Source organism: Balaenoptera ricei, chromosome 3 (genome assembly GCF_028023285.1).
Source record: "Balaenoptera ricei isolate mBalRic1 chromosome 3, mBalRic1.hap2, whole genome shotgun sequence".
NCBI classification, from domain to species: Eukaryota; Metazoa; Chordata; class Mammalia; order Artiodactyla; family Balaenopteridae; genus Balaenoptera; species Balaenoptera ricei.
Genome location: NC_082641.1, coordinates 66124280 through 66134219, shown reverse-complemented (window position 1 = coordinate 66134219; position 9940 = coordinate 66124280).

Below are 9940 nucleotides of genomic sequence, written 5' to 3'. Positions count from 1 at the left end.
GGCGAGAGTGGACATCCTTGTCTTGTTCCTGATCTTAGAGGAAATGCTTTCAGTCTTTCACCATTGAGAATGATGTTTGCTGTGAGTCTGTCATATATGGCCTTTATTATGTTGAGGTAGGTTCCCTTTATGCCCACTTTCTGGAGAGTTTTTATCATGAATGGGTGTTGAATTTTGTCAAAAGCTTTTTCTTCATCTATTGAGATGATCATATTGTTTTTATTCTTCAATTTGTTAATATGGTGTATCACATTGATTGATTTGCATATATTGAAGAATCCTTGCATCCTTGGGATAAATCCCTCTTGATCATGGTGTATGATTCTTTTAATGTGTTGTTGGATTCTGTTTGCTAGTATTTTGTTGAGGATTTTTGCATCTATATTAATCAGTGATATTGCTCTGTAATTTTCTTTTTTTGTAGTGTCTTTGTCTGGTTTTGGTATCAGGGTGATGGTGGCCTCATAGAATGAGTTTGGCAGTGTTCCTTCCTCTGCAATTTTTTGGAAGAGTTTGAGAAGGATGGGTGTTAGCTCTTCTCTAAATGTTTGATAGAATTCACCTGTGAAGCCATCTGGTCCTGGACTTTTGTTTGTTGGAAGATTTTTAATCACAGTTTCAATTTCATTACTTGTGATTGGTCTGTTCATATTTTCTGTTTCTTCCTGGTTCAGTCTTGGAAGGTTATACCTTTCTAAGAATTTGTCCATTTCTTCCAGGTTGTCCATTTTATTGGCATAGAGTTGCTTGTTGTAGTCTCTTAGGATGCTTTGTATTTCTGCGGTGTCTGTTGTAACTTCTCCTTTTTCATTTCTAATATTATTGATTTGAGTCCTCTCCCTCTTTTTCTTGATGAGTCTGGCTAATGGTTTATCAATGTTGTTTATCTTCTCAAAGAACCAGCTTTTAGTTTTATGGATCTTTGCTGTTGTTTTCTTTGTTTCTATTTCATTTATTTCTGCTCTGATCTTTATGATTTCTTTCCTTCTGCTAATTTTGGGTTTTGTTTGTTCTTCTTTCTCTAGTCCCTTTAGGTGTAAGGTTATATTGTTTATTTGAGATTTTTCTTGTTTCTTGAGGTAGGCTTGTATAGCTATAAACTTCCCTCTTAGAACTGCTTTTGCTGCATCCCATAGGTTTTTGATCGTCGTGTTTTCATTGTCATTTGTCTGTAGGTTTTTTTTTTTTATTTCCTCTTTGATTTCTTCAGTGATGTCTTGGTTATTTAGTAACGTACTTTTTACCCTCCATGTTTTTGTGTTTTTTACGTTTTTTTCCCTGTAATTGATTTCTAATCTCATAGCGTCATGGTCAGAAAAGATGCTTGATATGATGTCAATTTTCTTAAATTTACTGAGGCTTGATTTGTGACCCAAGATGTGATCTATCCTGGAGAATGTTCCGTGTGCACTTGAGAAGAAAGTGTAACCTGTTGTTTTTGGATGGATTGTCATATAAATATCAATTAAATCTATCTGGTCTATTGTGTCATTCAAAGCTTCTGTTTCCTTATTTATTTTCATTTTGGATGATCTGTCCATTGGTGTAAGTGAGGTGTTAAAGTCCCCCACTATTATTGTGTTACTGTCGATTTCCGCTTTTATAGCTGTTAGCAGTTGCCTTATGTATTGAGGTGCTCCTATGTTGTGTGCATATATATTTATAATTGTTATATCTTCTTCTTGGATTGATCCCTTGATCATTATGTAGTGTCCTTCCTTGTCTCTTGTAACATTCTTTATTTTAAAGTCTATTTTATCTGATATGAGTATTGCTACTCTAGCTTTCTTTTGATTTCCATTTGCATGGAATATCTTTTTCCATCCCCTCACTTTCAGTCTGAATGTGTCCCTAGGTCTGAAGTGGGTCTCTTGTAGACAGCATATATATGGGTCTTGTTTTTGTATCCATTCAGCAAGCCTGTGTGTTTTGGTTGGAGGCTTTAATCCATTCACGTTTAAGGTAATTATCGATATGTATGTTCCTATGACCATTTTCTTAATTGTTTTGGGTTTGTTTTTGTAGGTTCTTTTCTTCTCTTTTGTTTCCTACTTAGAGAAGTTCCTTTAGCATTTGTTGTAGAGCTGGTTTGGTGGTGCTGAATTCTCTTAGCTTTTGCTTGTCTGTAAAGCTTTTGATTTCTCCACCGAATCTGAATGAGATCCTTGCGGGTAGAGTAATCTTGGTTGTAGGTTCTTCCTTTTCATCACTTTAAGTACATCATGCCACTCCCTTCTGGCTTGTAGAGTTTCTGCTGAGAAATCAGCTGTTAACCTTATGGGAGTTCCCTTGTATGTTATTTGTCATTTTTCCCTTGCTGCTTTCAATAATTTTTCTTTGTCTTTAATTTTTGCCAATTTGATTACTATGTGTCTCAGCATGTTTCTTCTTGGGTTTTTCCTGTATGGGTCTCTCTGTGCTTCCTGGACTTGGGTGGCTATTTCCTTTCCCATGTTAGGGATGTTTTCGACTATAATCTCTTCAAATATTTTCTCTGGTCCTTTCTCTCTCTCTTCTCCTTCTGGGACCCCTATAATGCGAATGTTGTTGCGTTTAATGTTGTCCCAGAGGTCTCTTAGGCTGTCTTCATTTCTTTTCATTCTTTTTTCTATATTCTGTTCCGTAGCTGTGAATTCCACCATTCTGTCTTTCAGGTCACTTATCCGTTCTTCAGCCTCAGGTATTCTGCTATTGATTCCTTCTAGTGTAGTTTTCATTTCAGTTATTGTATTGTTCATCTCTGTTTGTTTGTTCTTTAATTCTTCTAGGTCTTTGTTAAACATTTCTTGCATCTTCTCGATCTTTGCCTGCATTCTTTTTCCGAGGTCCTGGATCATCTTCACTATCATTATTCTGAATTCTTTTTCTGGAAGGTTGCCTATCTCCACTTCATTTAGTTGTTTTTCTGGGGTTTTATCTTGTTCCTTCATCTGGTACATAGCCCTCTGCCTCTTCATCTTGTCTCTCTTTCTGTGAATGTCTGGAAGTGTTTTTAACTTGCTCTAGGTAGTAGTTACCCAAGTCTGTACATAAGTAAAGCATCATTAAAGTGTATAATCCTAAAATTCATGCATTTTGTGCACTTGACTATATGAATGTTTGACTTCATTTAAAAAATGAAGAGAGGAGAGAACTAGCTTCAGTTAGTCTCCTTTCACTATATCCTGCTCTACTTTATTTAGCTTCTTTCATTTCTTTTTCTCACATCTTTTTTTTTTCATTCCTGTGTTTACATAGAAGGTGATGGGAGATTGAGGAATCATTTGACTTCAGGAGAGAACAAATTGGATTCCAACCTTATTGAATTTGGTTTGAATCCAAACCAAATTTAAAATTGCTTTAAGGATGCAAGTATAAAAAAACAAAATAAATTTAGCTAACATTTGTTTATCACTTTATAGTTTACAAAGGTTTTCCATCTTTATTATCTCATTTGATTATGAAACAACGTTATAAAGTATATATTCATGCCCTCATTCTACAGATTTAAAAAATCCCAGCTTGGAAAGTTAAAATGACAAAGTTTGCACAGTCAGTAAGTGATAGAGCCCTTATTGAAACCTAGATTTACAACTCTGATTCAGGAGATCCATGAACTTGGATAGCAAAACCAATTTATATCTTTATTTTATAATTCGTAACTAAACATTTCTTTCCATTTTAAATGTATGCAACACATTTCTGTGGTATTCATACTTCCTGTGACTATCAATGTGTTAGTCAGCTTGGGTTGTCAGAACAGAATACCATAGACTTATAATGAAAGTTAAGAACCTCTGCTTCAGACCTATGCTTTTTCCACTATGTGATCTTTCACATTGTTTAAGAATAACAGGAACACATTTAGGAAAACTCTGCTTGAAAGAGAAGTAAAAATTCATGGTCTGTATCATTCATTTTCTTCAGCTATTGCCTAAGAACAGGGTGAGATGTTTCCACCTTTTTCTTCTAGGTCTCTACAATGCCAGGATCCACCCAAGACAAGCATAGCCCATGTTACAACCTTTCTCTGCAGTAGTTGGAGGTGCAGCCAACACAAGTTTTATGGGTTTAATGTTAGTCAAAGTAACTAATTAAAAGTGGTGTAATGGATGGGAGTTAGAGCACTGTACTCTAGCATGCTTTGTTTTATGATGAGATTACATAGCAAGGCTTTAATGCCATTTGGGCAGGTAAGTTTCTGCACCTCTGTCATGCTTAGCTATATTTTCTTTTTCTTCTCATTTCCCCTTTGTCCTCGCTTTTTCCTCTCTCCCTCCTCCTGCCTCCTTCCTGCTGGCTTCGTTTTATCTTTCTTTCCCTTTCTCAGATTATCCTTCCAGGTTTTCATAATAAATTTATATTTTGTAAAAGGATTTTCTTGTACCAGGTTTGGCATCCTCACTGAATCTGACTGGCTTTTATTTTCCTCTCCAAAATCAGGTTTTTGTTCTCAGCATCTTTCCCCATCATGTCCAGTCACTGTTTGGTTTTGGCACCATCAATATCAAATGTACAAATGGTTCTTTCTAACCAACACCAGGTATATCTGATGTTAAGATGAGTTCCAATAAAAACCATTTTTTTTTTCAAAAAAAATTAGTGGTATACTCTGCCTGCATTAGGCATAGCTCTTTTGCAAGCTAAATGGTATTAGTCCTGACTGCCTAGAAGTGGCAAAGCATGGTTATTATCAGCCTGGGATTGGGGACACTATGTACAAAGGGTCTTGGCATCTGTACTGATGGTTGTGGTACCATCAATAGATCAGGATTCTATCAATACATTGTCGAATCATGTGATTAGACATCATGTGATTAGACATCATGTGACTGCCATCACTACCATCTCTTAAGTATTAATGCAACAAATAACAATGATAATTATTCTGTATTTTAATGTAGGAAATGCAAAGCACTATTTTTTTTAATGAATCAAATGCTATTGCCCCAGTTACGTATATGATGGAAATGAAGACAAAAGTGGTTAATCCTTATAAAAATGTCTAATAATATCTAAAAATAAAGGAGATAGAACTAGCAGCAGGTGTCCAAATGCCTAATTCCACATTTCTTTCTTTTCACTTTATTGAATAGAAAAGCAATTACAAGTATTGGGCACTTATAAATGATTAAAATACATTTACACTGAAATACTGCCTTAAAAATAAAAATAAAACCACAAGCGTATTGCCAAATCCAGCACTTAATTATTCCCTATTTTTCAGGCTAGTGAAGTGTGGTGGTTAAGCGTGGAGGTTTATTATGTCCTAGTTCAATCACTTCCTAGCTCAGCGATTCTGAAGAAGTTTCTTAACCTCTCTGGGTCTCAGTTTTCTCACTGTAAATTACAGTATTAGTACCTCTCTTAAAATATTGCACACAGTAAGCACTTAACAGTGTTAACTATTGTAAACCACACAAACCTTTGGAAAATAGATACGGATAAAAATTATGTTTAATTTTGGTTCTACATAGAAATTGAACATTTCTATGGGGTCTTTTCTATTTTTTATAATCCATCCTTCAAAATAGAGGGCCAGATGGCTGACATTAGGTTCTTAATACATTTAATAAAATATTTTAAATATTTGATTTCTACAAGGGAAGACGTTTACAAAAGTCTTTGAAAACTTGATCATTTCCCACTATTCAAAACAAATCTTAGGAGTGACCGATAACCAAAAGTATATGATCCACTCTGTCTATCCATAAGAAATCATTTGGCTGCCCTGGATATTACAAGTATAATCATCTTGCCCATTGAATTGTTTTTCTATGGTCACAAAGATGCCCTATAATGACCAATCACAAATCCTCAGTGGCATACAACAATTAGCATCAATTGCTCACATATCTAGGGTCTGCAGCTAAGCATCTCTGTAATCCAGGCAGGGTTCATTTGCACGTGTAGGGTTGGCTAGCTAAAGGCTGATCTAATGGCTGTGGCTAGAGTGACTTAGATGACTCAGTTCTACTCCACATGGATTTTATCATCCTGGTTAGCTCAGATGTGTTGTCGTCATGGTGATGGCAGAGGACGAAAGCACAAGCAGAAATGTGCCAACACCTTTTCAAGTCTCTGCTTGGTCATATCTTCTAAATCCTACCAGCCAAAGTGAGTTACATAGCTGAGGGCCTGAATCAAGAAGCAAGGATATATACTTCACCTCCACATGCAAAGTCACACGGCAAAGGACAGGGATCTAGGGAAGGGTGAAGACCTGAGACCATTAATGATATCAGTTTACCACACCCATGTACATGTAAATAGATCATCGCCACTGAGTCTACCAAGCTATTAATAATATAATTCACAACCTAGGCCAGTAACTTTCATGCATCATAATACATTAATGTATGCATACTTTGCCCTTGAATGCCATCTTGTACCACCTTTCCTGCATTTGTCAATTTCTCTCACAGTTTGTCTCACCCGAATTACTGTTTCCATTTTTCCTTTTCTTCTGGAATAAATATAAACTCTATTATCAAGCAAATAATATAATATATACATTTTTCTCCATGTTATAGTGTGCCACTGTTGACTACAACTGAAATGTTTAAACTTTGCACAAGTCAAATTAAGTGCATGTAAAACCCAAATTTATGATGAGTATCTAAGGGCAAATATATCTTCTGTAGGTTTTCACTGTTATGAAAAAGAGCTGTGATTGATGGTTTATACTAGTCTCTCCTGGTCACAATTATTGCTTATATTTATATTCTTCTATAAATACTTCAAATCTGCCTAGAAACTGGTCCACAGCTGACTTTTGTAACATCGTCATGTCTCTTGTGCATGATGACCTAGCTAGCAACACCTTTGCTCATAAATACATGAATGATATACATCCTTGACCTCATGACATATTCCAGCCAGCAGTTTTTACTATTTCCCTCTACATGGGTTTTCAAAAGTAAGTCAAGAATTTCCCCAATCTCTAAACCTTACATCATGTTCTTTCACACTTGGCATTTATGACATTCCTAGTGACTTTATAATGAAGATGCCCACAGTAAAATCCTGAAGGGGGCACTTGATAACGTCTTTGAACTTCTTTCTGAATGTTGAAATATGAGGATGGTTTTGAATTTGGTGCTTTCCCCCCAAAGTAATCTTTTTTCCTCTTCTCTTCTTGGGACATTGGAAACCTTTTAGATCTTTTATTCTCAGTTCTTGGTACATCATTAATCTGTCATATCTCACTAAAAATACGTCTGCATCTAAGAAACCTCTTGCAGAGGAAGAGTGTCGATAGTAAAAGCCAAGTTTTCCAGAAATATCAAATGTATGTGTCCACATTACAGACACATACAGAGTATCATGCACTTGGTTAGAGTTTACAATCCTACAAGCTAATGACAGGAAACACGATATGACATTTGACAGCCTTTGTTCTTTTATTCCTTCTCCATCTCTTCACTGCTCTCATTGCTGTCTGCAATGAATACTTAATATTTTATGTTTTAATCAGGAGGAAATATGTCTGCTCTGTTTGTACTTACTCTCTTCCTTGCTAAATCTTGTTTTCTTTTTTTCTGTTTCCTCAAATGCATCACAGTTCTTCCATTCTTCTGTGGTACTAAACATCCTTTAATTCTTTGTTTCCTATGGTTCTTGAAAGAAATCTCTTCGGCTTTTTTTCTTTTCTTTCTTTACGCTGCCATGGAAAGCAGCCTTACTGACTTATATAAAGTTAGGTCTTACCCTTTCTGTTTTGGAGAAACTCAATTGAAAGTTTCACTGGCTGGAAAGACAAAAACAAAGAACTGTTTTATGTACATCTAATTTATATGTGTGGCTTTTATTTCATTTCCCTCATATTTAGTTTTGTTGTAAAATAGTCTGCCAGCTATAAAAATTTTTTCTGTAAAAGGTTGGTTTGAAAGACAACTAGCAGCAGTTATAGGCAGATATAGTGACCTCTTTTGCCTTAAAAGACTTCAGAAACTCAAAACAAAAGGATAAGTGGATAATGTTAAGAATGGAGCTGATGGGTAAGGGATGTTACCAGCTATTTGCTTTTTTAGTCTTTAGGACCAAGTGATTTAGCTCTGAACTCTGATTCTCCTAATAAATAATAAAGGAGTATATGAAATTTGAAAATAAGCTATGACATCTGTGCTCCATTGTGTGGTGACACAGGCACTACCAAAATTTGGATTGGAATATAAATTAGTATAAATTTGCTGTTCAAATTTCTAACTATTTCCTTGATATTATTATATCAATATATTATATTATATTATTTGTCCCTATAGGCTGCCTTGATGGTTTCATATTTGTCTGTCCAGTCTTATTCTTTTTTGAATAATAAATAAGCTTTACCTTTTTCTTAAAATAAAAATGTATATTCACTGTAGTTATCTGGGGTATTCAAAATAAAATACTAAAATAAACTTGGGGTACTCAGAATAAAATGATAAATTGAAAATTATCATAATTCTAACAACCAGAGTGAATTACAAGTGTATTTTAGTTGTTTCCTTTTAGTCTCTTTACATCTCTAACTATATGACCCATGAAAGCCTTAAACTCAACATAACCAAAACTAAACTTACCCTATATTGAGTGCCTATTAAACGTCAGGCATTAAACAAAATTAAGTCCATGTCCTACTGACTCTTACAGTCTAATGGCAGAGTGATAAGCAAATAGATTAAAAAATCTATTTGTGTCACCTTTCCTCCCAAACCTACTCTTCTTCATTTTGAAAGATACTTTAGAACCTTTCCTCTTTCTCATACCTGTCATCCAATCATTCGTCCAGTTCAGTAGATAGTATCTCCTTAACAGCTTCCTTATCTGATACCTCTATCACCTATCCCCACTATTTCTGTTCAAACCTCATTGGCTTTTGTCTAAACTATTACAATGATCTCCTAAATATGCTCCATATCTCCAGAATATGCTTCCTAAAACATAAATTGGTCGTATTACTCCCCTCCTCTATATCAAGTTTTTGTGTTTTTTTGTTTTTTACTTACAAAATACTGCAGCTCTAGCGCTTCTTAAATCTTTGATTATAAGACACAAATAGGACAGAAGTAATATCTCTGCTATGGTTCTTGCTAGACAAAAAAAAAAAAAAAAGACAGGACAAATGAATAGGAATATAGAGGTTTGGGGAGGGATTGCGTTTTTTTCTTTTTTTGGTAGTCTTATCTTTTCTGATATTAGTGGTCCACAATATTCTTTGCATGTGTGAATTGTCTGAGAAAAATGTGAAATTGGAGATAACAAATAAATAAGTGAGAGAAATAATTTTTTAAAAATGTATAGTTTAGAATAAGTAAGGAGAAAAGATAATAAAATATCAAATCAAAAAGTAAGACTCAGGACTTAATATAGGTAGAAAAATGGTAGGGGTTTAGACTAAGAAAATAATCTGTGCTATGAAGAAACAGATGGGATAATCACAACTTTTATAAAATGAAGGTTTAAAAGCACATATAGTTAACACCCCTGAGTGGAATATTCTTTTCTCACCTAATATTCATTACTCTACATAATCATCTACATATTCCCACTTCAGCAACAACAAAGCCTTGCAAATCTGAAAGAAAAGGAATGTGGAACTGGCTTACCCAACTCAGAAATGGGGGGTAATAGACTGGAGTCCGACAAATAGGGGTTCAAATCTTGACTCTGCCACTTACTAGCTTTGAGTCTGCATGAGTTAATTACTCTGAGTGCCAACACCTTCATATAGAAAATGAGAACAGTAATAATTATCTTCCAGAAACGCTAAAAGGTCTGGACATGTTACACGGCATATACTTGGCGTAACTGCCTGGCACTTTCCTCCATAAATGGTATGTATTGTTAGGATTACTAGAATAATTGAAAACTCTAGAATCAAGGCAAAGTAATCCCATATCCAAATCAAAGCAATCATGTGGTTTGACCTAAATTACATTTTATGACTGAGGAAAGAGATGTTATCAGAGAATTCTAG